Source organism: Scyliorhinus torazame, chromosome 28 (genome assembly GCF_047496885.1).
Source record: "Scyliorhinus torazame isolate Kashiwa2021f chromosome 28, sScyTor2.1, whole genome shotgun sequence".
Taxonomy (NCBI): Eukaryota; Metazoa; Chordata; class Chondrichthyes; order Carcharhiniformes; family Scyliorhinidae; genus Scyliorhinus; species Scyliorhinus torazame.
Window position 1 is genome coordinate 2166226 of NC_092734.1, and position 26865 is coordinate 2193090.

General features: G+C 60.3%; 1 protein-coding gene across 1 annotated transcript in view; it reads right to left on the reverse strand.

Moving 5' to 3' along the window:
- LOC140403473 (pro-neuregulin-3, membrane-bound isoform-like) overlaps positions 1–26865 on the reverse strand; it is a 439024-nt gene that overhangs the window by 74887 nt on the left and 337272 nt on the right. The gene's annotated exons all lie outside the window — the stretch shown is intronic.

Genomic DNA, 26865 nt, shown 5'->3' on the forward strand with positions numbered 1-26865 from the left:
TGTGGGTGGGATGGGGTTCGTGTGTGGGTGGGGGCTAGTGTGTGGGTGGTGGAGCTAGTGTGTGGGTGGTGGGGTTAGTGTGTGTGTGGGGCTAGTGTGTGGGTGGGGGGCTAGTGTGTGGGTGGTGGGGTTAGTGTGTGGGTGGGGCTAGTGTGTTGGTGGGGGGCTAGTGTGTGTGTGGGGGGTTAGTGTGTGGGTGGGGTGGGGTTAGTGTGTGGGCTGTGGGGTTAGTGTGTGGGTGGGGTTAGTGTGTGGGTGGGGGGCTAGTGTGTGGGTGGTGGGGTTAGTGTGTGGGTGGGGTTAGTGTGTGGGTGGTGGGGTTAGTGTGTGGGTGGTGGGGTTAGTGTGTGGGTGGTGGGGTTAGTGTGTGGGTGGGGTGGGGTTAGTGTGTGGGTGGTGGGGTTAGTGTGTGGGTGGTGGGGTTAGTGTGTGGGTGGGATGGGGTTAGTGTGTGGGTGGGGTGGGGATAGTGCGTGGGTGGGGTGGGGTTAGTGTGTGGGTGGGGTGGGGTTAGTGTGGGTGGGGGGCTAGTGTGTGGGCGGTGGGATTAGTGTGTGGGTGGGGTGGGGTTAGTGTGTGGGTGGTGGGGTTAGTGTGTGGGTGGGGTTAGTGTGTGGGAGGTGGGGTTAGTGTGTGGCTGGGGTTACTGTGTGGGTGGGGTGGGGTTAGTGTGGGTGGGGGGCTAGTGTGTGAGTGGTGGGATTATTGTGTGGGTAGGGTGGGGTTAGTGTGTGGGTGGGGTGGGGTTAGTGTGTGGGTGGGGGGCTAGTGTGTGGGTGGGGTTAGTGTATGGGTGGTGGGGTTAGTGTGTGGGTGGGGTTAGTGTGTGGGTGGGGTGGGGTTTTTGTGGGTGGGGGGCTAGTGTGTGGGAGGTGGGATTAGTGTGTGGGTAGGGTGGGGTTAGTGTGTGGGTGGGGTGGGGTTAGTGTGTGGGTGATGTGGGGTTAGTGTGCGGTGGGGTTAGTGTGTGGGTGGTGGGAATAGTGTGTGGGGTGGGGTTAGTGTGTGGGTGGTGGGCTGGTGTGTATGTGGGGTGGGGTTAGTGTGTGGGTGGTGTGGGCTAGTGTGTGGGTGGGGTGGGGTTAGTCTGTGGGTGGGGTTAGTGTGTGGGCGGGGTGGGGTTAGTGTGTGGGTGGGGTGGGGTTAGTGTGTGGGTGGGGTGGGGTTAGTGTGGGTGGGGGGCTAGTGTGTGGGCGGGGTGCGGTTAGTGTGTGGGTGGGGCGTTAGTGTGTGGGTGGGGCGTTAGTGTGTGGGTGGGGTGGGGTTAGTGTGTGGGTGGTGGCGTTAGTGTGTGTGTGGTGGGGTTAGTGTGTGGGTGGGGTGGGGTTAGTGTGTGGGTGGGGTGGGGTTAGTGTGTGGGTGGGGTGGGGTTAGTGTGGGCGGGGGGCTAGTGTGTGGGTGGTGGGATTAGTGTGTGTGTGGGGTGGGGTTAGTGTGTGGGTGGGGGGCTAGTGTGTGGGTGGGGTGGGGTTAGTGAGTGGGTGGGGGTTAGTGTGTGGGTGGTGGGCTAGTGTGTGGGTGTTGGGTTAATGTGTGGGTGGGGGGCTAGTGTGTGGGTGGTGGTGTTAGTGTGTGGGTGGGGGGCTAGTGTGTGGGTGGTGGGGTTAGTGTGGGTGGGGTGCGAGTGTGTGGGTGGTGAAATTAGTGTGTGGGTGGGGTGGGGTTAGTGTGTGGGTGGTGGGGTTAGTCTGTCGGTGGCGGGCTAGTGTGTGGGTGGTGGGGTTAGTGTGTGGGTGGGGTGGGGTTAGTGTGTGGGTGGTGGGGTTAGTGTGTGGGTGGGGGGCTAGTGTGTGGATGGTGGGATTAGTGTGTGGCTGGGGTGGGGTTAGTGTGTGGGTAGGGGGCTAGTGTGTGGGTGGGGTTAGTGTGTGGGTGGGGTGGGGTTAATGTGTGGGTGGGGTTAGTGTGTGGGTGGGGTGGTGTTAGTGTGTGGGTGGTGGGATTAGTGTGTGGGTGGGGTGGGGTTAATGTGTGGGTGGGGTTAGTGTGTGGGTGGGGTGGGGTTTTATGTGTGGGTGGTGGGGTTAGTGTGTGTGTGGTGGGGTGAGTGTGTTGGTGGGGTTAGTGTGTGGGTGGGGTGGGGTTAGTGTGTGGGTGGTGGGGTTAGTGTGTGGGTGGTGGGGTTAGTGTGTGGGTGGGGTGGGGTTAGTGTGTGGATGGCGGAGTTAGTGTGTGGGTGGGGTGGGGTTAGTGTGTGGGTGGTGGGGTTAGTGTGTGGGTGGGGAGGGGTTAATGTGTGGGTGGGGGGTTAGTGTGTGGGTGGTGGGGTTAGTGTGTGGATGGGGGGTTAGTTTGTGGGTGGTGGGGTTAGTGTGTGGGTGGGGTGGGGTTAGTGTGTGGGTGGTGGGATTAGTGTGTGGGTGAGGTGGGGTTAGTGTGTGGGTGGGGCGGGGTTAGTGTGTGGGTGGGGTGGGATTAGTGTGGGTGGCTGGCTAGTGTGTGGGTGGTGGGATTAGTGTGTGTGTGTGGTGGGGTTAGTGTGTGGGTGGGGGGTTAGTGTGTGGGTGGTGGGGTTAGTGTGTGGGTGGGGTGGGGTTAGTGTGTGGGTCGGGGGTTACTGTGTGGGTGGTGGGCTAGTGTGTGGGTGGGGTGGGGTTAGTGAGTGGGTGGGGGGTTAGTGTGTGGGTGGTGGGCTAGTGTGTGGGCGGTGGGGTAGTGTGTGGGTGGTGTGGTTAGTGTGTGTGTGGGGGGCTAGTGTGTGGGTGGGGGGCTAGTGTGTGGGTGGTGGGGTTAGTGTGTGGGTGGGGTGCGAGTGTGTGGGTGGTGGGATTAGTGTGTGGGTGGGTTGGGGTTAGTGTGTGGGTGGCAGGGTTAGTGTGTGGGTGGTGGGGTTAGTGTGTGGGTGGGGGGTTAGTGTGTGGGTGGTGGGGTTAGTGTGTGGGTGGGGTGGGGTTAGTGTGTGGGTAGGGGGCTAGTGTGTGGGTGGGGTTAATGTGTGGGTGGGGTGGTGTTAGTGTGTGGGTGGTGGGGTTAGTGTGTGGGTGGGGGGCTAGTGTGTGGGTGGTGGGATTAGTGTGTCGGTGGGGTGGGGTTAATGTGCGGGTGGGGTTAGTGTGTGGGTGAGGTGGTGTTAGTGTGTGGGTGGTGGGGTTAGTGTGTGGGTGAGGTGGTGTTAGTGTGTGGGTGGTGGGGTTAGTGTGTGGGTGGGGTGGGGTTAGTGCGTGGGTGGGGGGTTAGTGTGAGTGTCGTGGGGTTAGTGTGTGGGTGGGGGGTTAGTGTGTGGGTGGGGGGCTAGTGTGTGGTGGGGTCGTTAGTGTGTGGGTGGTGAGGTTAGTGTGTGGGTGGGGGGTAAGTGTGTGGGTGAGGGGTTAATGTGTGGGTAGGGGGCTAGTGTGTGGGTGGGGTTAGTGTGTGGGTGGGGTTGGGTTAGTGTGTGGGTGGGGTGAGGTTAGTGTGTGGGTGGGTGGGTTTAGTGTGGTGGGGGGCTAGTGTGTGGGTGTTGGGATTAGTGTGTGGGTGGGGTGGGGTTAGTGTGTGGGTGGGGTGGGGTTAGTGGGTGGGTGGTGGGGTTAGTGTGTGGGTGGGGTGGGGTTAGTGTGTAGGTGGGGTGGGGTTAGTGTGTGGGTGGTGGGATTAGTGTGTGGGTGGGGTGGGGTTAGTGTGTGGGTGGTGGGATTAGTGTGTGGGTGGGGTGGGGTTAATGTGTGGGTGGGGTGGGGTTAGTGTGTGGGTGGGGGGCTAGTGTGTGGGTGGGGGGCTAGTGTGTGGGCGGGGTTAGTGTGTGGGTGGGGTGGTGTTAGTGTGTGGGTGGTGGGGTTAGTGTGTGGGTGGGGGGCTAGTGTGTTGGTGGTGGGGTTAGTGTGTGGGTAGGGGGCTAGTGTGTGGGTGGGATTAGTGTGTGGGTGGGGTGGTGTTAGTGTGTGGGTGGTGGGGTTAGTGTGTGGGTGGGGGGCTAGTGTGTGTGTGGGCGGCTAGTGTGTGTGTGGTGGGATTAGTGTGTGGGTGGGGTGGGGTTAATGTGTGGGTGGGGTTAGTGTGTGGGTGGGGTGGGGTTACTGTGTGGATGGTGTGGTTAATGTGTGGGTGGGGTAGGGTTAGTGTGTGTGTGGTGGGGTCAGTGTGTGGATGGTGGAGTTAGTGTGTGGGTGGGGTGGGGTTAGTGTGTGGGTGGGGTGGGGTTAGTGTGGGTGGGGGGCTAGTGTGTGGGTGGTGGGGTTAGTGTGTGTGTGGGGGGTTAGTGTGTGGGTGTGGGCTAGTGTGTGGGTGGTGGGGTTAGTGTGTGGGTGGGGGGTTAGTGTGTGGGTGGGTTGGGGTTAGTGTGTGGGTGGTGGGGTTAGTGTGTGGGTGGTGGGGTTAGTGTGTGGGTGGTGGGGTTAGTGTGAGGGTGGTGGGGTTAGTGTGTGGGTGGTGGGGCTAGTGTTTGGGTGGCGGGCTAGTGTGTGGGTGGTGGGGTTAGTGTGTGGGTAGGGGGCTAGTGTGTGGGTGGGGTTAGTGTGTGGGTGGGGTGTTGTTAGTGTGTGGGTGGTGGGGTTAGTGTGTGGGTGGGGGGCCAGTGTGTGTGTGGGGGGGCTAGTGTGTGTGTGGTGGGGTCAGTGTGTGGATGGTGGAGTTAGTGTGTGGGTGGGGTGGGGTTAGTGTGTGGGTGGTGGGGTTAGTGTGTGGGTGGGGTGGGGTTAGTGTGTGGGTGGGGGGTTAGTGTGTGTGTGGTGGGATTAGTGTGTGGGTGGGGTGGGGTTAATGTGTGGGTGGGGGGTTAGTTTGTGGGTGGTGGGGTTAGTATGTGGGTGGGGTGGGGTTAGTGTGTGGGTGGGGTGGGGTTAGTGTGGGTGGGGGGCTTGTGTGTGGGTGGTGGGATTAGTGTGTGTGTGGGGTGGGGTTAGTGTGTGTGTGGGGGGTTAGTGTGTGGGTGGTGGGGTTAGTGTGAGGGTGGGGTGGGGTTAGTGTGTGTGTGGGGGGTTAGTGTGTGGGTGTGGGCTAGTGTGTGGGTGGGGTGGGGTTAGTGAGTGGGTGGGGCGTTAGTGTGTGGGTGGTGGGCTAGTGTGTGGGCGGTGCGGTAGTGTGTGGGTTGTGGGGTTAGTGTGTGGGTGGGGGGCTAGTGTGTGGGTGGTGGGGTTAGTGTGTGGGTGGGGGGTTAGTGTGTGGGTGGCGGGCTAGTGTGTGGGTGGTGGGGTTAGTGTGTGGGTGGTGGGCTAGTGTGTGGGCGGGGCGCGAGTGTGTGGGTGGTGGGATTAGTGTGCGGGTGGGCTGGGGTTAGTGTGTGGGTGGTGGGGTTAGTGTGTGGGTGGTGGGGCTAGTTTGTGGGTGGGGGGTTAGCGTGTGGGTGGTGGGCTAGTGTGTGGGTGTTGGGGTTAGTGTGTGGGTGGGGTGGGGTTAGTGTGTGGGTAGGGGGCTAGTGTGTGGGTGGGGTTAGTGTGTGGGTGGGGTGGGGTTAGTGTGTGGATGGTGGGGTTAGTGTGTGGGTGGTGGGATTAGTGTGTGGGTGGGGGGTTAGTGTGTGGGTGGCGGGCTAGTGTGTGGGTGGTGGGATTAGTGTGTGGGTGGGGTGGGGTTAGTGTGTAGGTAGGGGGCTAGTGTGTGGGTGGGGTTAGTGTGTGGGTGGGGTGGGGTTAGTGTGTGGGTGGGGTGGGGTTAGTGTGGGTGGGGGGCTAGTGTGTGGGTGGTGGGGTTAGTGTGTGTGTGGGGGGTTAGTGTGTGGGTGTGGGCTAGTGTGTGGGTGGTGGGGTTAGTGTGTGGGTGGGGGGTTAGTGTGTGGGTGGGTTGGGGTTAGTGTGTGGGTGGTGGGGTTAGTGTGTGGGTGGTGGGGTTAGTGTGTGGGTGGTGGGGTTAGTGTGAGGGTGGTGGGGTTAGTGTGTGGGTGGTGGGGCTAGTGTTTGGGTGGCGGGCTAGTGTGTGGGTGGTGGGGTTAGTGTGTGGGTAGGGGGCTAGTGTGTGGGTGGGGTTAGTGTGTGGGTGGGGTGTTGTTAGTGTGTGGGTGGTGGGGTTAGTGTGTGGGTGGGGGGCCAGTGTGTGTGTGGGGGGGCTAGTGTGTGTGTGGTGGGATTAGTGTGTGGGTGGGGTGGGGTTAATGTGTGGGTGGGGTTAGTGTGTGGGTGGCGTGTGGTTACTGTGTGGATGGTGGGGTTAATGTGTGGGTGGGGTAGGGTTAGTGTGTGGGTGGGGGGTTAGTGTGTGTGTGGTGGGGTCAGTGTGTGGATGGTGGAGTTAGTGTGTGGGTGGGGTGGGGTTAGTGTGTGGGTGGTGGGGTTAGTGTGTGGGTGGGGTGGGGTTAGTGTGTGGGTGGGGGGTTAGTGTGTGTGTGGTGGGATTAGTGTGTGGGTGGGGTGGGGTTAATGTGTGGGTGGGGGGTTAGTTTGTGGGTGGTGGGGTTAGTATGTGGGTGGGGTGGGGTTAGTGTGTGGGTGGGGTGGGGTTAGTGTGGGTGGGGGGCTTGTGTGTGGGTGGTGGGATTAGTGTGTGTGTGGGGTGGGGTTAGTGTGTGTGTGGGGGGTTAGTGTGTGGGTGGTGGGGTTAGTGTGAGGGTGGGGTGGGGTTAGTGTGTGTGTGGGGGGTTAGTGTGTGGGTGTGGGCTAGTGTGTGGGTGGGGTGGGGTTAGTGAGTGGGTGGGGCGTTAGTGTGTGGGTGGTGGGCTAGTGTGTGGGCGGTGCGGTAGTGTGTGGGTTGTGGGGTTAGTGTGTGGGTGGGGGGCTAGTGTGTGGGTGGTGGGGTTAGTGTGTGGGTGGGGGGTTAGTGTGTGGGTGGCGGGCTAGTGTGTGGGTGGTGGGGTTAGTGTGTGGGTGGTGGGCTAGTGTGTGGGCGGGGCGCGAGTGTGTGGGTGGTGGGATTAGTGTGCGGGTGGGCTGGGGTTAGTGTGTGGGTGGTGGGGTTAGTGTGTGGGTGGTGGGGCTAGTTTGTGGGTGGGGGGTTAGCGTGTGGGTGGTGGGCTAGTGTGTGGGTGTTGGGGTTAGTGTGTGGGTGGGGTGGGGTTAGTGTGTGGGTAGGGGGCTAGTGTGTGGGTGGGGTTAGTGTGTGGGTGGGGTGGGGTTAGTGTGTGGATGGTGGGGTTAGTGTGTGGGTGGTGGGATTAGTGTGTGGGTGGGGGGTTAGTGTGTGGGTGGCGGGCTAGTGTGTGGGTGGTGGGATTAGTGTGTGGGTGGGGTGGGGTTAGTGTGTAGGTAGGGGGCTAGTGTGTGGGTGGGGTTAGTGTGTGGGTGGGGTGGTGTTAGTGTGTGGGTGGTGGGGTTACTGTGTGGGTGGGGGGCTAGTGTGTGGGTGGTGGGATTAGTGTGTGGGTGGGGTGTGGTTAATGTGTGGGTGGGGTTAGTGTGTGGGTGGGGTAGGGTTAGTGTGTGGGTGGTGAGGTTAGTGTGTGGATGGTGGATTTAGTGTGTGGGTGGGGTGGTGTTAGTGTGTGGGTGGTGGGGTTAGTGTGTGGGTGTGGGGTTAGTGTGTGGGTGGGGTGGTGTTAGTGTGTGGGCGGTGGGGTTAGTGTGTGGGTGGGGGGTTAGTTTGTGGGTGGTGGGGTTAGTGTGTGGGTGGGGGGTTAGTGTGTGGGTGTTGGGCTGGTGTGTGGTTGGGTCGTTAGTGTGTGGGTGGGGGGTTAGTGTGTGGGCGGGGTGCTTGTGTGTGGGTGGTGGGGTTAGTGTGTGGGTGGGGTGGGGTTAGTGTGTGGGTAGGGGGCTAGTGTGTGGGTGGGGTTAGTGTGTGGGTGGAGTGGGGTTAGTGTGTGGGTGGGGTGAGGTTAGTGTGTGGGTGGGGGGGTTTAGTGTGGTGGGGGGCTAGTGTGTCGATGGTGGGATTAGTGTGTGTTGGTGGTGGGATTAGTGTGTGGGTGGGGTGGGGTTAGTGTGTGGGTGGTGGGGTTGGTGTGTGGGTGGGGTGGGGTTAGTGTGTGGGTGGGGGGCTAGTGTGTGGGTGGTGGGATTAGTGTGTGGGTGGGGTGGGGTTAGTGTGTGGGTGGGGCGGGGTTAGTGTGTGGGTGGTGGGGTAAGTGTGTGGGTGGGGTGGGGTTAGTGTGTGGGTGGGGTGGGGTTAGTGTGTGGGTGGTGGGGTTAGTGTGTGGGTGGGGTGGGGTTAGTGTGTGGGTGGGGTGGGGTTAGTGTGTGAGCGGGGTGGGGTTAGTGTGTGGGTGGGGGGCTAGTGTGTGGGTTGGGGGCTAATGTGTGGGTGGGGTGGGGTTAGTGTGTGGGTGGGGTGGGGTTAGTGTGTGGGTGGGGGGCTAGTGTGTGGGTTGGGGGCTAGTGTGTGGGTGGTGGGATTAGTGTGTGTGTGGGGCTCGTGTGTGTGCGGGGAGGGGCTAGTGTGTGGGTGGTGGGGTTTGTGTGTGGGTGGGGTGGGGATAGTGTGTGGATGGGGTGGGGTTAGTGTGTGGGTGGTGGGGTTAGTGTGTGGGTGGGCGGCTAGTGTGTGGGTGGTGGGGTTAGTGTGTGGGTGGGGCGTTAGTATGTGGGTGGGGGGGTTAGTGTTTGGGTGGTAGGGTTAGTGTGTGTGTGGGGTGGGGTTAGTGTGTGGGTGGTGGGGTTAGTGTGTGGGTGGTGGGGTTAGTGTGTGGGTGGTGGCGTTAGTGTGTGGGTGGGGCGTTAGTGTGTGGTTGGGGTGGGGTTAGTGTGTGGGTGGTGGGGTTCGTGTGTGGGTGGTGGGGTTAGTGTGTGGGTGGGGGGCTAGTGTGTGGGTGGTGGGGTTAGTGTGTGGGTGGTGGGGTTAATGTGTGGGTGGTGAGGTTAGTGTGTGGGTGGGGGGCCAGTGTGTGGGTGGTGGGGTTAGTGTGTGGGTGGTGTCGCCTAGTGTGTGGGTGGGGGGTTAGTGTGTGAGTGGTGGGGTTAGTGTGTGGGTGGGGGGTCAGTGTGTGGGTGGTGTCGCCTAGTGTGTGGGTGGGGGGTTAGTGTGTGAGTGGTGGGGCTAGTGTGTGGGTGGTGGGGTTAGTGTGTGGATGGTGGGGTTAGTGTGAGGGTGGTGTGGGCTAGTGTGTGGGTGGTGTGGGCTAGTGTGTGGGAGGTGGGGTTAGTGTGAGGGTGGTGGCGTTAGTGTGTGGGTGGGGCGTTAGTGTGTGGGTGGGGTGGGGTTAGTGTGTGGGTGGTGGGGTTCGTGTGTGGGTGGGGGGCTAGTGTGTGGGTGGTGGGGTTAGTGTGTGGGTGGTGGGGTTAATGTGTGGGTGGTGAGGTTAGTGTGTGGGTGGGGGGCTAGTGTGTGGGTGGTGGGGTTAGTGTGTGGGTGGGGGGTTAGTGTGTGGGTGGTGTCGCCTAGTGCGTGGGTGGGGGGTTAGTGTGTGAGTGGTGGGGTTAGTGTGTTTGTGGGGCTAGTGTGTGGGTGGTGGGGTTAGTGTGAGGGTGGGGTGCGGTTAGTGTGTGGGTGGTGGGGTTAGTGTGTGGGTGGGGGGTTAGTGTGTGGGTGGCGGGCTAGTGTGTGGGTGGCGGGCTAGTGTGTGGGTGGTGGGGTTAGTGTGTGGGTGGGGTGGGGTTAGTGTGTGGGTGGTAGGGTTAGTGTGTGGGTGGGGTGCGGTTAGTGTGTGGGTGGTGGGGTTAGTGTGTGGGTGGGGGGTTAGTGTGTGGGTGGCGGGCTAGTGTGTGGGTGGCGGGCTAGTGTGTGGGTGGTGGGGTTAGTGTGTGGGCGGGGTGGGGTTAGTGTGTGGGTGGCGGGCTAGTGTGTGGGTGGTGGGGTTAGTGTGTGGGTGGGGGGTTAGTGTGTGGGTGGCGGGCTAGTGTGTGGGTGGTGGGATTAGTGTGTGGGTGGTGTGGGGTTAGTGTGTGGGTGGTGGGGTTAGTGTGTGCGTGGGGGGTTAGTGTGTGGGTGGGATGCTAGTGTGTGGGTGGGGTGGGGTTAGTGTGTGGGTGGTGTGGGGGTGGTGGGGTTAGTGTGTGCGTGGGGGGTTAGTGTGTGGGTGGGATGCTAGTGTGTGGGTGGGGTGGGGTTAGAGTGTGAGTGGGGTGGGGTTAGTGTGTGGGTGGAGGGTTAGTGTGTGGGTGGGGGGCTAGAGTGTGGGTGGGGTGGGGTTAGTGTGTGGGTGGGGCGTTAGTGTGTGGGTGGTGGGGTTAGTGTGTGGGTGGGGGGCTAGTGTGTGGGTGGTGGGGTTAGTGTGTGGGTGGGGTGGGGTTAGTGTGTGGGTGGGGTTATTGTGTGGGTGGGTGGTTATTGTGTGGGTTGTGGGGTTAGTGTGTGGGTGGGGTGGGGTTAGTGTGTGGGTGATGAGGTTAGTGTGTGCGTGGGGTATTAGTGTGTGGGTGGGGTGGGGTTAGTGTGTGGGTGGGGTGCGGTTAGTGTGTGCGTGGGGGGTTAGTGTGTGGGTGGGGGGCTAGTGTGTGGGTGGGTTAGGGTTAGTGTGTGGGTGGGGTGGGGTTAGAGTGTGGGTGGGGCGTTAGTGTGTGGGTCGGGTGGGGTTAGTGTGTTGATGGGGTTAGTGTGTGGGTGGTGGGGTTAGTGTGTGGGTGGGGTTAGTGTGTGGGTGGTGGGGTTAGTGTGTGGGTTGGGTGGGGTTAGTGTGTGCGTGGGGTATTAGTGTGTGGGTCGGGTGGGGTTAGTGTGTGGGTGGGTTTAGTGTGTGGGTGGTGGGGTTAGTGTGTGGGTGGGGTGGGGTTAGTTTGTGCGTGGGGTATTAATGTGTGGGTGGGTGGGGTTAGTGTGTGGGTGGGGTTAGTGTGTGGGTGGGGTTAGTTTGTGGGTGGTTGGGTTCGTGTGTGGCTGGTGGGGTTAGTGTGTGGGTGGGGTTAGTGTGTGGGTGGTGGGGTTAGTGTGTGGGTGGGGTGGGGTTAGTGTGTGGGTGGTGTGGGCTAGTGTGTGGGTCGGGTGGGCTAGTGTGTGGGTGGTGGGGTTAGTGTGTGGGTGGGGCGTTAGTGTGTGGGTGGTGGGGTTAGTGTGTGGGTGGTGGGGTTAGTGTGTCGGAGGGGGGGTTAGTGTGTGGGTGGTGTGGGCTAGTGTGTGGGTCGGGTGGGCTAGTGTGTGGGTGGTGGGGTTAGTGTGTGGGTGGGGCGTTAGTGTGTGCGTGGTGGGGTTAGTGTGTGGGTGGGGTGTGGTTAGTGTGTGGGTGGGGCGTTAGTGTGTGGGTGGTGGGGTTAGTGTGTCGGTGGGGGGCTAGTGTATGGGTGGGGTGGGGTTAGTGTGTGGGTGGGGTTATTGTGTGGGAGGTGGGGTTAGTGTGTGGGTGGGGTGGGGTTAGTGTGTGGGTGGTGGGGTTAGTGTGTGCGTGGGGTATTAGTGTGTGGGTGGGGTGGGGTTAGTGTGTGGGTGGGGTGCGGTTAGTGTGTGCGTGGGGGGTTAGTGTGTGGGTGGGGTGGGGTTAGTGTGTGGGTGGGGCGTTAGTGTGTGGGTCGGGTGGGGTTACTGTGTGGGTGCGGTTAGTGTGTGGGTGTGGGGTTAGTGTGTGGGTGGGTGGGGTTAGTGTGTGGGTGGGGTTAGTGTGTGGGTGGTTGGGTTAGTGTGTGGGTGGGGTGGGGTTAGTGTGTGGGTGGTGGGGTTAGTGTGTGGGTGGGGTGGGTTTAGTGTGTGGGTGGTGGCGTTAGTGTGTGGGTGAGGCGTTAGTGTGTGTGTGGTGTGCGGTTAGTGTGTGGGTGGGGTGGGGTTAGTGTGTGGGTGGTGGGGTTAGTGTGTGGGTGGGGGGTTAGTGTGTGGGTGGCGGGCTAGTGTGTGGGTGGTGGGGTTAGTGTGTGGGTGGGGGATTAGTGTGTGGGTGGCGGGCTAGTGTGTGGGTGGTGGGATAAGTGTGTGGGTGGTGGGGTTAGTGTGTGGGTGGTGTGGGGTTAGTGTGTGGGTGGTGGGGTTAGTGTGTGGGTGGGGGGTTAGTGTGTGGGTGGGATGCTAGTGTGTGGGTGGGGTGGGGTTAGGGTGTGGGTGGGGCGTTAGTGTGTGGGTGGTGGGGTTAGTGTGTGGGTGGGGGGCTAGTGTGTGGGTGGTGGGGTTAGTGTGTGGGTGGTGGGGTTAGTGTGTGGGTGGGGTGGGGTTAGTTTGTGCGTGGGGTATTAATGTGTGGGTGGGTGGGGTTAGTGTGTCGGTGGGGTTAGTGTGTGGGTGGGGCTAGTGTGTGGGTGGTGGGGTTAGTGTGTGGGTGGGGTGGGGTTAGTGTGTGGGTGGGGTTATTGTGTGGGTGGGTGGTTATTGTGTGGGTTGTGGGGTTAGTGTGTGGGTGGGGTGGGGTTAGTGTGTGGGTGATGAGGTTAATGTGTGCGTGGGGTATTAGTGTGTGGGTGGGGTGGGGTTAGATTACATAGATTACATAGAACATACAGTGCAGAAGGAGGCCGTTCGGCCCATCGAGTCTGCACCGACCCACATTAATCCCTCACTTCCACCCAATAACCCCTCCCAACCCTTATGGACACTACGGGTAATTTATCATGGCCAATCCACCTAACCTGCACGTCTTTGGACTGTGGGTGGAAACCGGAGCACCCGGAGGAAACCCACGCGGACACGGGGAGATCGTGCAAACTCCGCACAGACAGTGACCCAGCGGGGAATCGAACCTGGGACCCTGGCGCTGTGAAGCCACAGTGCTAACCACTGTGCCACCGTGCTGCGGGTTAGTGTGTGGGTGGGGTGGGGTTAGAGTGTGGGTGGTGGGGTTAGTGTGTGGGTGGGGTTAGTGTGTGGGTCGGGTGGGGTTAGTGTGTGGGTGGTGGGGTTAGTGTGTGGGTGGGGTTAGTGTGTGGGTGGTGGGGTTAGTGTGTGGGTGGGGTGGGGTTAGTGTGTGCGTGGGGTATTAGTGTGTGGGTCGGGTGGGGTTAGTGTGTGGGTGGGTTTAGTATGTGGGTGGTGGGGTTAGTGTGTGGGTGGGGTGGGGTTAGTTTGTGCGTGGGGTATTAATGTGTGGGTGGGTGGGGTTAGTGTGTCGGTGGGGTTAGTGTGTGGGTGGGGTTAGTTTGTGGGTGGTTGGGTTAGTGTGTGGGTGGTGGAGTTAGTGTGTGGTTGGTGGGGTTAGTGTGTGTGTGGGTGGGGTGGGTGGGGCTAGTGTGTGGGTGGTGTGGGCTAGTGTGTGGGTGGGGTGTTAGTGTGTGGGTGGTGGGGTTAGTGTGTGGGTCGTGCGGTTAGTGTGTGGGTCGGGTGGGCTAGTGTATGGGTGGTGGGGTTAGTGTGTGGGTGGGGCGTTAGTGTGTGGGTGGTGGGGTTAGTGTGTCGGTGGGGGGCTAGTGTGTGGGTGGGGTGGGGTTAGTGTGTGGGTGGGGTTATTGTGTGGGTGGGTGGTTATTGTGTGGGTGGTGGGGTTAGTGTGTGGGTGGGGTGGGGTTAGTGTGTGGGTGGTGGGGTTAGTGTGTGCGTGGGGTATTAGTGTGTGGGTGGGGTGGGGTTAGTGTGTGGGTGGGGTGCGGTTAGTGTGTGCGTGGGGCGTTAGTGTGTGGGTGGGTTGGTGTTAGTGTGTGGGTGGGGTGGGGTTAGTGTGTGGGTGGGGCGTTAGTGTGTGGGTCGGGTGGGGTTACTGTGTGGGTGCGGTTAGTGTGTGGGTGGTGGGGTTAGAGTGTGGGTGGGGTGGGGTTAGTTTGTGGGTGGGGTTAGTGTGTGGGTGTGGGGTTAGTGTGTGGGTGGGTGGGGTTAGTGTGTGCGTGGGGTATTAGTGTATGGGTCGGGTGGGGTTAGTGTGTGGGTGGGGTTAGTGTGTGGGTGTGGGGTTAGTGTGTGGGTGGGTGGGGTTAGTGTGTGGGTGGGGCGTTAGTATGTGGGTGGGGGGGTTAATTTTTGGGTGGTAGGTTTAGTGTATGTGTGGGGTGGGGTTAGTGTGTGGGTGGTGGGGTTAGTGTGTGTGTGGGACTAGTGTGTGGGTGGTGGGGTTAGTGTGTGGGTGGTGGGGTTAGTGTGTGGGTGCTGGGTTTAGTGTGTGGGTGGTGGGGTTAGTGTGTGGGTGGTGGGGTTAGTGTGAGGGTGGTGTGGGCTAGTGTGTGTGTGGTGTGGGCTAGTGTGTGGGTGGTGGGGTTAGTGTGAGGGTGGTGGCGTTAGTGTGTGGGTGGGGCGTTAGTGTGTGGGTGGGGTGGGGTTAGTGTGTGGGTGGTGGGGTTCGTGTGTGGGTGGGGGGCTAGTGTGTGGGTGGTGGGGTTAGTGTGTGGGTGGTGGGGTTAATGTGTGGGTGGTGAGGTTAGTGTGTGGGTGGGGGGCTAGTGTGTGGGTGGTGGGGTTAGTGTGTGGGTGGTGTCGCCTAGTGTGTGGGTGGGGGGTTAGTGTGTGAGTGGTGGGGTTAGTGTGTGTGTGGGGCTAGTGTGTGGGTGGTGGGGTTAGTGTGAGGGTGGTGTGGGCTAGTGTGTGGGTGGTGTTTGCTAGTGTGTGGGTGGTGGGGTTAGTGTGAGGGTGGTGGCGTTAGTGTGTGGATGGTGCGGTTAGTGTGTGGGTGGGGTGGGGTTAGTGTGTGGGTGGTGGGGTTAGTGTGTGGGTGGGGTGCGGTTAGTATGTGGGTGGTGGGGTTAGTGTGTGGGTGGGGGGTTAGTGTGTGGGTGGCGGGCTAGTGTGTGGGTGGCGGGCTAGTGTGTGGGTGGTGGGGTTAGTGTGTGGGCGGGGTGGGGTTAGTGTGTGGGTGGCGGGCTAGTGTGTGGGTGGTGGGGTTTGTGTGTGGGTGGGGGGTTAGTGTGTGGGTGGCGGGCTAGTGTGTGTGTGGTGGGATTAGTGTGTGGGTGGTGGGGTTAGTGTGTGGGTGGTGTGGGGTTAGTGTGTGGGTGGTGGGGTTAGTGTGTGGGTGGGGGGTTAGTGTGTGGGTGGGATGCTAGTGTGTGGGTGGGGTGGGGTTAGAGTGTGGGTGGGGTGGGGTTAGTGTGTGGGCGGAGGGTTAGTGTGTGGGTGGGGGGCTAGTGTGTGGGTGGGGTGGGGTTAGTGTGTGGGTGGGGCGTTAGTGTGTGGGTGGTGGGGTTAGTGTGTGGGTGGGGGGCTAGTGTGTGGGTGGTGGGGTTAGTGTGTGGGTGGGGTGGGGTTAGTGTGTGGGTGGGGTTATTGTGTGGGTGGGTGGTTATTTTGTGGGTTGTGGGGTTAGTGTGTGGGTGGGGTGGGGTTAGTGTGTGGGTGATGAGGTTAGTGTGTGCGTGGGGTATTAGTGTGTGGGTGGGGTGGGGTTAGTGTGTGGGTGGGGTGCGGTTAGTGTGTGCGTGGGGGGTTATTGTGTGGGTGGGGGGCTAGTGTGTGGGTGGGTTAGGGTTAGTGTGTGGGTGGGGTTAGTGTGTGGGTGGGGTTAGTTTGTGGGTGGTTGGGTTAGTGTGTGGGTGGTGGAGTTAGTGTGTGGTTGGTGGGGTTAGTGTGTGTGTGGGTGGGGTGGGTGGGGCTAGTGTGTGGGTGGTGTGGGCTAGTGTGTGGGTGGGGTGTTAGTGTATGGGTGGTGGGGTTAGTGTGTGTTTGGGGCGTTAGTGTGTGGGTGGTGGGGTTAGTGTGTCGGTGGGGGGCTAGTGTGTGGGTGGGGTGGGGTTAGTGTGTGGGTGGGGTTATTGTGTGGGTGGGTGGTTATTGTGTGGGTGGTGGGGTTAGTGTGTGGGTGGGGTGGGGTTAGTGTGTGGGTGGTGGGTTTAGTGTGTGCGTGGGGTATTAATGTGTGGGTGGGGTGGGGTTAGTGTGTGGGTGGGGTGCGGTTAGTGTGTGCGTGGGGCGTTAGTGTGTGGGTGGGTTGGTGTTAGTGTGTGGGTGGGGTGGGGTTAGTGTGTGGGTGGGGCGTTAGTGTGTGGGTCGGGTGGGGTTACTGTGTGGGTGCGGTTAGTGTGTGGGTGGTGGGGTTAGAGTGTGGGTGGGGTGGGGTTAGTTTGTGGGTGGGGTTAGTGTGTGGGTGTGGGGTTAGTGTGTCGGTGGGGGGCTAGTGTATGGGTGGGGTGGGGTTAGTGTGTGGGTGGGGTTATTGTGTGGGAGGTGGGGTTAGTGTGTGGGTGGGGTGGGGTTAGTGTGTGGGTGGTGGGGTTAGTGTGTGCGTGGGGTATTAGTGTGTGGGTGGGGTGGGGTTAGTGTGTGGGTGGGGTGCGGTTAGTGTGTGGGTGGGGTGGGGTTAGTGTGTGGGTGGGGCGTTAGTGTGTGGGTCGGGTGGGGTTACTGTGTGGGTGCGGTTAGTGTGTGGGTGTGGGGTTAGTGTGTGGGTGGGTGGGGTTAGTGTGTGGGTGGGGTTAGTGTGTGGGTGGTTGGGTTAGTGTGTGGGTGGGGTGGGGTTAGTGTGTGGGTGGTGGGGTTAGTGTGTGGGTGGGGTGGGTTTCGTGTGTGGGTGGTGGGATAAGTGTGTGGGTGGTGGGGTTAGTGTGTGGGTGGTGTGGGGTTAGTGTGTGGGTGGTGGGGTTAGTGTGTGGGTGGGGGGTTAGTGTGTGGGTGGGATGCTAGTGTGTGGGTGGGGTGGGGTTAGGGTGTGGGTGGGGCGTTAGTGTGTGGGTGGTGGGGTTAGTGTGTGGGTGGGGGGCTAGTGTGTGGGTGGTGGGGTTAGTGTGTGGGTGGTGGGGTTAGTGTGTGGGTGGGGTGGGGTTAGTTTGTGCGTGGGGTATTAATGTGTGGGTGGGTGGGGTTAGTGTGTCGGTGGGGTTAGTGTGTGGGTGGGGCTAGTGTGTGGGTGGTGGGGTTAGTGTGTGGGTGGGGTGGGGTTAGTGTGTGGGTGGGGTTATTGTGTGGGTGGGTGGTTATTGTGTGGGTTGTGGGGTTAGTGTGTGGGTGGGGTGGGGTTAGTGTGTGGGTGATGAGGTTAATGTGTGCGTGGGGTATTAGTGTGTGGGTGGGGTGGGGTTAGATTACATAGATTACATAGAACATACAGTGCAGAAGGAGGCCGTTCGGCCCATCGAGTCTGCACCGACCCACATTAATCCCTCACTTCCACCCAATAACCCCTCCCAACCCTTATGGACACTACGGGTAATTTATCATGGCCAATCCACCTAACCTGCACGTCTTTGGACTGTGGGTGGAAACCGGAGCACCCGGAGGAAACCCACGCGGACACGGGGAGATCGTGCAAACTCCGCACAGACAGTGACCCAGCGGGGAATCGAACCTGGGACCCTGGCGCTGTGAAGCCACAGTGCTAACCACTGTGCCACCGTGCTGCGGGTTAGTGTGTGGGTGGGGTGGGGTTAGAGTGTGGGTGGTGGGGTTAGTGTGTGGGTGGGGTTAGTGTGTGGGTCGGGTGGGGTTAGTGTGTGGGTGGTGGGGTTAGTGTGTGGGTGGGGTTAGTGTGTGGGTGGTGGGGTTAGTGTGTGGGTGGGGTGGGGTTAGTGTGTGCGTGGGGTATTAGTGTGTGGGTCGGGTGGGGTTAGTGTGTGGGTGGGTTTAGTATGTGGGTGGTGGGGTTAGTGTGTGGGTGGGGTGGGGTTAGTTTGTGCGTGGGGTATTAATGTGTGGGTGGGTGGGGTTAGTGTGTCGGTGGGGTTAGTGTGTGGGTGGGGTTAGTTTGTGGGTGGTTGGGTTAGTGTGTGGGTGGTGGAGTTAGTGTGTGGTTGGTGGGGTTAGTGTGTGTGTGGGTGGGGTGGGTGGGGCTAGTGTGTGGGTGGTGTGGGCTAGTGTGTGGCTGGGGTGTTAGTGTGTGGGTGGTGGGGTTAGTGTGTGGGTCGTGCGGTTAGTGTGTGGGTCGGGTGGGCTAGTGTATGGGTGGTGGGGTTAGTGTGTGGGTGGGGCGTTAGTGTGTGGGTGGTGGGGTTAGTGTGTCGGTGGGGGGCTAGTGTGTGGGTGGGGTGGGGTTAGTGTGTGGGTGGGGTTATTGTGTGGGTGGGTGGTTATTGTGTGGGTGGTGGGGTTAGTGTGTGGGTGGGGTGGGGTTAGTGTGTGGGTGGTGGGGTTAGTGTGTGCGTGGGGTATTAGTGTGTGGGTGGGGTGGGGTTAGTGTGTGGGTGGGGTGCGGTTAGTGTGTGCGTGGGGCGTTAGTGTGTGGGTGGGTTGGTGTTAGTGTGTGGGTGGGGTGGGGTTAGTGTGTGGGTGGGGCGTTAGTGTGTGGGTCGGGTGGGGTTACTGTGTGGGTGCGGTTAGTGTGTGGGTGGTGGGGTTAGAGTGTGGGTGGGGTGGGGTTAGTTTGTGGGTGGGGTTAGTGTGTGGGTGTGGGGTTAGTGTGTGGGTGGGTGGGGTTAGTGTGTGCGTGGGGTATTAGTGTGTGGGTCGGGTGGGGTTAGTGTGTGGGTGGGGTTAGTGTGTGGGTGTGGGGTTAGTGTGTGGGTGGGTGGGGTTAGTGTGTGGGTGGGGCGTTAGTATGTGGGTGGGGGGGTTAATGTTTGGGTGGTAGGTTTAGTGTATGTGTGGGGTGGGGTTAGTGTGTGGGTGGTGGGGTTAGTGTGTGTGTGGGACTAGTGTGTGGGTGGTGGGGTTAGTGTGTGGGTGGTGGGGTTAGTGTGTGGGTGCTGGGTTTAGTGTGTGGGTGGTGGGGTTAGTGTGTGGGTGGTGGGGTTAGTGTGAGGGTGGTGTGGGCTAGTGTGTGTGTGGTGTGGGCTAGTGTGTGGGTGGTGGGGTTAGTGTGAGGGTGGTGGCGTTAGTGTGTGGGTTGGGCGTTAGTGTGTGGGTGGGGTGGGGTTAGTGTGTGGGTGGTGGGGTTCGTGTGTGGGTGGGGGGCTAGTGTGTGGGTGGTGGGGTTAGTGTGTGGGTGGTGGGGTTAATGTGTGGGTGGTGAGGTTAGTGTGTGGGTGGGGGGCTAGTGTGTGGGTGGTGGGGTTAGTGTGTGGGTGGTGTCGCCTAGTGTGTGGGTGGGGGGTTAGTGTGTGAGTGGTGGGGTTAGTGTGTGTGTGGGGCTAGTGTGTGGGTGGTGGGGTTAGTGTGAGGGTGGTGTGGGCTAGTGTGTGGGTGGTGTTTGCTAGTGTGTGGGTGGTGGGGTTAGTGTGAGGGTGGTGGCGTTAGTGTGTGGATGGTGCGGTTAGTGTGTGGGTGGGGTGGGGTTAGTGTGTGGGTGGTGGGGTTAGTGTGTGGGTGGGGTGCGGTTAGTATGTGGGTGGTGGGGTTAGTGTGTGGGTGGGGGGTTAGTGTGTGGGTGGCGGGCTAGTGTGTGGGTGGCGGGCTAGTGTGTGGGTGGTGGGGTTAGTGTGTGGGCGGGGTGGGGTTAGTGTGTGGGTGGCGGGCTAGTGTGTGGGTGGTGGGGTTTGTGTGTGGGTGGGGGGTTAGTGTGTGGGTGGCGGGCTAGTGTGTGTGTGGTGGGATTAGTGTGTGGGTGGTGGGGTTAGTGTGTGGGTGGTGTGGGGTTAGTGTGTGGGTGGTGGGGTTAGTGTGTGGGTGGGGGGTTAGTGTGTGGGTGGGATGCTAGTGTGTGGGTGGGGTGGGGTTAGAGTGTGGGTGGGGTGGGGTTAGTGTGTGGGCGGAGGGTTAGTGTGTGGGTGGGGGGCTAGTGTGTGGGTGGGGTGGGGTTAGTGTGTGGGTGGGGCGTTAGTGTGTGGGTGGTGGGGTTAGTGTGTGGGTGGGGGGCTAGTGTGTGGGTGGTGGGGTTAGTGTGTGGGTGGGGTGGGGTTAGTGTGTGGGTGGGGTTATTGTGTGGGTGGGTGGTTATTTTGTGGGTTGTGGGGTTAGTGTGTGGGTGGGGTGGGGTTAGTGTGTGTGTGATGAGGTTAGTGTGTGCGTGGGGTATTAGTGTGTGGGTGGGGTGGGGTTAGTGTGTGGGTGGGGTGCGGTTAGTGTGTGCGTGGGGGGTTATTGTGTGGGTGGGGGGCTAGTGTGTGGGTGGGTTAGGGTTAGTGTGTGGGTGGGGTTAGTGTGTGGGTGGGGTTAGTTTGTGGGTGGTTGGGTTAGTGTGTGGGTGGTGGAGTTAGTGTGTGGTTGGTGGGGTTAGTGTGTGTGTGGGTGGGGTGGGTGGGGCTAGTGTGTGGGTGGTGTGGGCTAGTGTGTGGGTGGGGTGTTAGTGTATGGGTGGTGGGGTTAGTGTGTGTTTGGGGCGTTAGTGTGTGGGTGGTGGGGTTAGTGTGTCGGTGGGGGGCTAGTGTGTGGGTGGGGTGGGGTTAGTGTGTGGGTGGGGTTATTGTGTGGGTGGGTGGTTATTGTGTGGGTGGTGGGGTTAGTGTGTGGGTGGGGTGGGGTTAGTGTGTGGGTGGTGGGTTTAGTGTGTGCGTGGGGTATTAATGTGTGGGTGGGGTGGGGTTAGTGTGTGGGTGGGGTGCGGTTAGTGTGTGCGTGGGGCGTTAGTGTGTGGGTGGGTTGGTGTTAGTGTGTGGGTGGGGTGGGGTTAGTGTGTGGGTGGGGCGTTAGTGTGTGGGTCGGGTGGGGTTACTGTGTGGGTGCGGTTAGTGTGTGGGTGGTGGGGTTAGAGTGTGGGTGGGGTGGGGTTAGTTTGTGGGTGGGGTTAGTGTGTGGGTGTGGGGTTAGTGTGTCGGTGGGGGGCTAGTGTATGGGTGGGGTGGGGTTAGTGTGTGGGTGGGGTTATTGTGTGGGAGGTGGGGTTAGTGTGTGGGTGGGGTGGGGTTAGTGTGTGGGTGGTGGGGTTAGTGTGTGCGTGGGGTATTAGTGTGTGGGTGGGGTGGGGTTAGTGTGTGGGTGGGGTGCGGTTAGTGTGTGGGTGGGGTGGGGTTAGTGTGTGGGTGGGGCGTTAGTGTGTGGGTCGGGTGGGGTTACTGTGTGGGTGCGGTTAGTGTGTGGGTGTGGGGTTAGTGTGTGGGTGGGTGGGGTTAGTGTGTGGGTGGGGTTAGTGTGTGGGTGGTTGGGTTAGTGTGTGGGTGGGGTGGGGTTAGTGTGTGGGTGGTAGGGTTAGTGTGTGGGTGGGGTGGGTTTCGTGTGTGGGTGGTGGCGTTAGTGTGTGGGTGAGGCGTTAGTGTGTGTGTGGTGTGCGGTTAGTGTGTGGGTGGGGTGGGGTTAGTGTGTGGGTGGTGGGGTTAGTGTGTGGGTGGGGTGCGATTAGTGTGTGGGTGGTGGGGTTAGTGTGTGGGTGGGGGGTTAGTGTGTGGGTGGCGGGCTAGTGTGTGGGTGGTGGGGTTAGTGTGTGGGTGGGGGATTAGTGTGTGGGTGGCGGGCTAGTGTGTGGGTGGTGGGATAAGTGTGTGGGTGGTGGGGTTAGTGTGTGGGTGGTGTGGGGTTAGTGTGTGGGTGGTGGGGTTAGTGTGTGGGTGGGGGGTTAGTGTGTGGGTGGGATGCTAGTGTGTGGGTGGGGTGGGGTTAGGGTGTGGGTGGGGCGTTAGTGTGTGGGTGGTGGGGTTAGTGTGTGGGTGGGGGGCTAGTGTGTGGGTGGTGGGGTTAGTGTGTGGGTGGTGGGGTTAGTGTGTGGGTGGGGTGGGGTTAGTTTGTGCGTGGGGTATTAATGTGTGGGTGGGTGGGGTTAGTGTGTCGGTGGGGTTAGTGTGTGGGTGGGGCTAGTGTGTGGGTGGTGGGGTTAGTGTGTGGGTGGGGTGGGGTTAGTGTGTGGGTGGGGTTATTGTGTGGGTGGGTGGTTATTGTGTGGGTTGTGGGGTTAGTGTGTGGGTGGGGTGGGGTTAGTGTGTGGGTGATGAGGTTAATGTGTGCGTGGGGTATTAGTGTGTGGGTGGGGTGGGGTTAGTGTGTGGGTGGGGTGCGGTTAGTGTGTGCGTGGGGGGTTAGTGTGTGGGTGGGGTGGGGTTAGTGTGTGGGTGGGGCGTTAGTGTGTGGGTCGGGTGGGGTTACTGTGTGGGTGCGGTTAGTGTGTGGGTGTGGGGTTAGTGTGTGGGTGGGTGGGGTTAGTGTGTGGGTGGGGTTAGTGTGTGGGTGGTTGGGTTAGTGTGTGGGTGGGGTGGGGTTAGTGTGTGGGTGGTGGGGTTAGTGTGTGGGTGGGGTGGGTTTAGTGTGTGGGTGGTGGCGTTAGTGTGTGGGTGAGGCGTTAGTGTGTGTGTGGTGTGCGGTTAGTGTGTGGGTGGGGTGGGGTTAGTGTGTGGGTGGTGGGGTTAGTGTGTGGGTGGGGTGCGATTAGTGTGTGGGTGGTGGGGTTAGTGTGTGGGTGGGGGGTTAGTGTGTGGGTGGCGGGCTAGTGTGTGGGTGGTGGGGTTAGTGTGTGGGTGGGGGATTAGTGTGTGGGTGGCGGGCTAGTGTGTGGGTGGTGGGATAAGTGTGTGGGTGGTGGGGTTAGTGTGTGGGTGGTGTGGGGTTAGTGTGTGGGTGGTGGGGTTAGTGTGTGGGTGGGGGGTTAGTGTGTGGGTGGGATGCTAGTGTGTGGGTGGGGTGGGGTTAGGGTGTGGGTGGGGCGTTATTGTGTGGGTGGTGGGGTTAGTGTGTGGGTGGGGGGCTAGTGTGTGGGTGGTGGGGTTAGTGTGTGGGTGGTGGGGTTAGTGTGTGGGTGGGGTGGGGTTAGTTTGTGCGTGGGGTATTAATGTGTGGGTGGGTGGGGTTAGTGTGTCGGTGGGGTTAGTGTGTGGGTGGGGCTAGTGTGTGGGTGGTGGGGTTAGTGTGTGGGTGGGGTGGGGTTAGTGTGTGGGTGGGGTTATTGTGTGGGTGGGTGGTTATTGTGTGGGTTGTGGGGTTAGTGTGTGGGTGGGGTGGGGTTAGTGTGTGGGTGATGAGGTTAATGTGTGCGTGGGGTATTAGTGTGTGGGTGGGGTGGGGTTAGATTACATAGATTACATAGAACATACAGTGCAGAAGGAGGCCATTCGGCCCATCGAGTCTGCACCGACCCACATTAATCCCTCACTTCCACCCAATAACCCCTCCCAACCCTTATGGACACTACGGGTAATTTAGCATGGCCAATCCACCTAACCTGCACGTCTTTGGACTGTGGGTGGAAACCGGAGCACCCGGAGGAAACCCACGCGGACACGGGGAGATCGTGCAAACTCCGCACAGACAGTGACCCAGCGGGGAATCGAACCTGGGACCCTGGCGCTGTGAAGCCACAGTGCTAACCACTGTGCCACCGTGCTGCGGGTTAGTGTGTGGGTGGGGTGGGGTTAGAGTGTGGGTGGTGGGGTTAGTGTGTGGGTGGGGTTAGTGTGTGGGTCGGGTGGGGTTAGTGTGTGGGTGGTGGGGTTAGTGTGTGGGTGGGGTTAGTGTGTGGGTGGTGGGGTTAGTGTGTGGGTGGGGTGGGGTTAGTGTGTGCGTGGGGTATTAGTGTGTGGGTCGGGTGGGGTTAGTGTGTGGGTGGGTTTAGTATGTGGGTGGTGGGGTTAGTGTGTGGGTGGGGTGGGGTTAGTTTGTGCGTGGGGTATTAATGTGTGGGTGGGTGGGGTTAGTGTGTCGGTGGGGTTAGTGTGTGGGTGGGGTTAGTTTGTGGGTGATTGGGTTAGTGTGTGGGTGGTGGAGTTAGTGTGTGGTTGGTGGGGTTAGTGTGTGTGTGGGTGGGGTGGGTGGGGCTAGTGTGTGGGTGGTGTGGGCTAGTGTGTGGGTGGGGTGTTAGTGTGTGGGTGGTGGGGTTAGTGTGTGGGTCGTGCGGTTAGTGTGTGGGTCGGGTGGGCTAGTGTATGGGTGGTGGGGTTAGTGTGTGGGTGGGGCGTTAGTGTGTGGGTGGTGGGGTTAGTGTGTCGGTGGGGGGCTAGTGTGTGGGTGGGGTGGGGTTAGTGTGTGGGTGGGGTTATTGTGTGGGTGGGTGGTTATTGTGTGGGTGGTGGGGTTAGTGTGTGGGTGGGGTGGGGTTAGTGTGTGGGTGGTGGGGTTAGTGTGTGCGTGGGGTATTAGTGTGTGGGTGGGGTGGGGTTAGTGTGTGGGTGGGGTGCGGTTAGTGTGTGCGTGGGGCGTTAGTGTGTGGGTGGGATGGTGTTAGTGTGTGGGTGGGGTGGGGTTAGTGTGTGGGTGGGGCGTTAGTGTGTGGGTCGGGTGGGGTTACTGTGTGGGTGCGGTTAGTGTGTGGGTGGTGGGGTTAGAGTGTGGGTGGGGTGGGGTTAGTTTGTGGGTGGGGTTAGTGTGTGGGTGTGGGGTTAGTGTGTGGGTGGGTGGGGTTAGTGTGTGCGTGGGGTATTAGTGTGTGGGTCGGGTGGGGTTAGTGTGTGGGTGGGGTTAGTGTGTGGGTGTGGGGTTAGTGTGTGGGTGGGTGGGGTTAGTGTGTGGGTGGGGCGTTAGTATGTGGGTGGGGGGGTTAATGTTTGGGTGGTAGGTTTAGTGTATGTGTGGGGTGGGGTTAGTGTGTGGGTGGTGGGGTTAGTGTGTGTGTGGGGCTAGTGTGTGGGAGGTGGGGTTAGTGTGTGGGTGGTGGGGTTAGTGTGTGGGTGCTGGGTTTAGTGTGTGGGTGGTGGGGTTAGTGTGTGGGTGGTGGGGTTAGTGTGAGGGTGGTGTGGGCTAGTGTGTGTGTGGTGTGGGCTAGTGTGTGGGTGGTGGGGTTAGTGTGAGGGTGGTGGCGTTAGTGTGTGGGTGGGGCGTTAGTGTGTGGGTGGGGTGGGGTTAGTGTGTGGGTGGTGGGGTTCGTGTGTGGGTGGGGGGCTAGTGTGTGGGTGGTGGGGTTAGTGTGTGGGTGGTGGGGTTAATGTGTGGGTGGTGAGGTTAGTGTGTGGGTGGGGGGCTAGTGTGTGGGTGGTGGGGTTAGTGTGTGGGTGGTGTCGCCTAGTGTGTGGGTGGGGGGTTAGTGTGTGAGTGGTGGGGTTAGTGTGTGTGTGGGGCTAGTGTGTGGGTGGTGGGGTTAGTGTGAGGGTGGTGTGGGCTAGTGTGTGGGTGGTGTTTGCTAGTGTGTGGGTGGTGGGGTTAGTGTGAGGGTGGTGGCGTTAGTGTGTGGATGGTGCGGTTAGTGTGTGGGTGGGGTGGGGTTAGTGTGTGGGTGGTGGGGTTAGTGTGTGGGTGGGGTGCGGTTAGTATGTGGGTGGTGGGGTTAGTGTGTGGGTGGGGGGTTAGTGTGTGGGTGGCGGGCTAGTGTGTGGGTGGCGGGCTAGTGTGTGGGTGGTGGGGTTAGTGTGTGGGCGGGGTGGGGTTAGTGTGTGGGTGGCGGGCTAGTGTGTGGGTGGTGGGGTTTGTGTGTGGGTGGGGGGTTAGTGTGTGGGTGGCGGGCTAGTGTGTGTGTGGTGGGATTAGTGTGTGGGTGGTGGGGTTAGTGTGTGGGTGGTGTGGGGTTAGTGTGTGGGTGGTGGGGTTAGTGTGTGGGTGGGGGGTTAGTGTGTGGGTGGGATGCTAGTGTGTGGGTGGGGTGGGGTTAGAGTGTGGGTGGGGTGGGGTTAGTGTGTGGGCGGAGGGTTAGTGTGTGGGTGGGGGGCTAGTGTGTGGGTGGGGTGGGGTTAGTGTGTGGGTGGGGCGTTAGTGTGTGGGTGGTGGGGTTAGTGTGTGGGTGGGGGGCTAGTGTGTGGGTGGTGGGGTTAGTGTGTGGGTGGGGTGGGGTTAGTGTGTGGGTGGGGTTATTGTGTGGGTGGGTGGTTATTGTGTGGGTTGTGGGGTTAGTGTGTGGGTGGGGTGGGGTTAGTGTGTGGGTGATGAGGTTAGTGTGTGCGTGGGGTATTAGTGTGTGGGTGGGGTGGGGTTAGTGTGTGGGTGGGGTGCGGTTAGTGTGTGCGTGGGGGGTTATTGTGTGGGTGGGGGGCTAGTGTGTGGGTGGGTTAGGGTTAGTGTGTGGGTGGGGTTAGTGTGTGGGTGGGGTTAGTTTGTGGGTGGTTGGGTTAGTGTGTGGGTGGTGGAGTTAGTGTGTGGTTGGTGGGGTTAGTGTGTGTGTGGGTGGGGTGGGTGGGGCTAGTGTGTGGGTGGTGTGGGCTAGTGTGTGGGTGGGGTGTTAGTGTGTGGGTGGTGGGGTTAGTGTGTGGGTCGTGGGGTTAGTGTGTGGGTCGGGTGGGCTAGTGTATGGGTGGTGGGGTTAGTGTGTGTTTGGGGCGTTAGTGTGTGGGTGGTGGGGTTAGTGTGTCGGTGGGGGGCTAGTGTGTGGGTGGGGTGGGGTTAGTGTGTGGGTGGGGTTATTGTGTGGGTGGGTGGTTATTGTGTGGGTGGTGGGGTTAGTGTGTGGGTGGGGTGGGGTTAGTGTGTGGGTGGTGGGGTTAGTGTGTGCGTGGGGTATTAATGTGTGGGTGGGGTGGGGTTAGTGTGTGGGTGGGGTGCGGTTAGTGTGTGCGTGGGGCGTTAGTGTGTGGGTGGGTTGGTGTTAGTGTGTGGGTGGGGTGGGGTTAGTGTGTGGGTGGGGCGTTAGTGTGTGGGTCGGGTGGGGTTACTGTGTGGGTGCGGTTAGTGTGTGGGTGGTGGGGTTAGAGTGTGGGTGGGGTGGGGTTAGTTTGTGGGTGGGGTTAGTGTGTGGGTGTGGGGTTAGTGTGTGGGTGGGTGGGGTTAGTGTGTGCGTGGGGTATTAGTGTGTGGGTCGGGTGGGGTTAGTGTGTGGGTGGGGTTAGTGTGTGGGTGTGGGGTTAGTGTGTGGGTGGGTGGGGTTAGTGTGTGGGTGGGGTGTTAGTATGTGGGTGGGGGGGTTAGTGTTTGGGTGGTAGGTTTAGTGTATGTGTGGGGTGGGGTTAGTGTGTGGGTGGTGGGGTTAGTGTGTGTGTGGGGCTAGTGTGTGGGTGGTGGGGTTAGTGTGTGGGTGGTGGGGTTAGTGTGTGGGTGCTGGGTTTAGTGTGTGGGTGGTGGGGTTAGTGTGTGGGTGGTGGGGTTAGTGTGAGGGTGGTGTGGGCTAGTGTGTGGGTGGTGTGGGCTAGTGTGTGGGTGGTGGGGTTAGTGTGAGGGTGGTGGCGTTAGTGTGTGGGTGGGGCGTTAGTGTGTGGGTGGGGTGGGGTTAGTGTGTGGGTGGTGGGGTTCGTGTGTGGGTGGGGGGCTAGTGTGTGGGTGGTGGGGTTAGTGTGTGGGTGGTGGGGTTAATGTGTGGGTGGTGAGGTTAGTGTGTGGGTGGGGGGCTAGTGTGTGGGTGGTGGGGTTAGTGTGTGGGTGGTGTCGCCTAGTGTGTGGGTGGGGGGTTAGTGTGTGAGTGGTGGGGTTAGTGTGTGTGTGGGGCTAGTGTGTGGGTGGTGGGGTTAGTGTGAGGGTGGTGTGGGCTAGTGTGTGGGTGGTGTGGGCTAGTGTGTGGGTGGTGGGGTTAGTGTGAGGGTGGTGGTGTTAGTGTGTGGATGGTGCGGTTAGTGTGTGGGTGGGGTGGGGTTAGTGTGTGGGTGGTGGGGTTAGTGTGTGGGTGGGGTGCGGTTAGTATGTGGGTGGTGGGGTTAGTGTGTGGGTGGGGGGTTAGTGTGTGGGTGGCGGGCTAGTGTGTGGGTGGCGGGCTAGTGTGTGGGTGGCGGGCTAGTGTGTGGGTGGTGGGGTTAGTGTGTGGGCGGG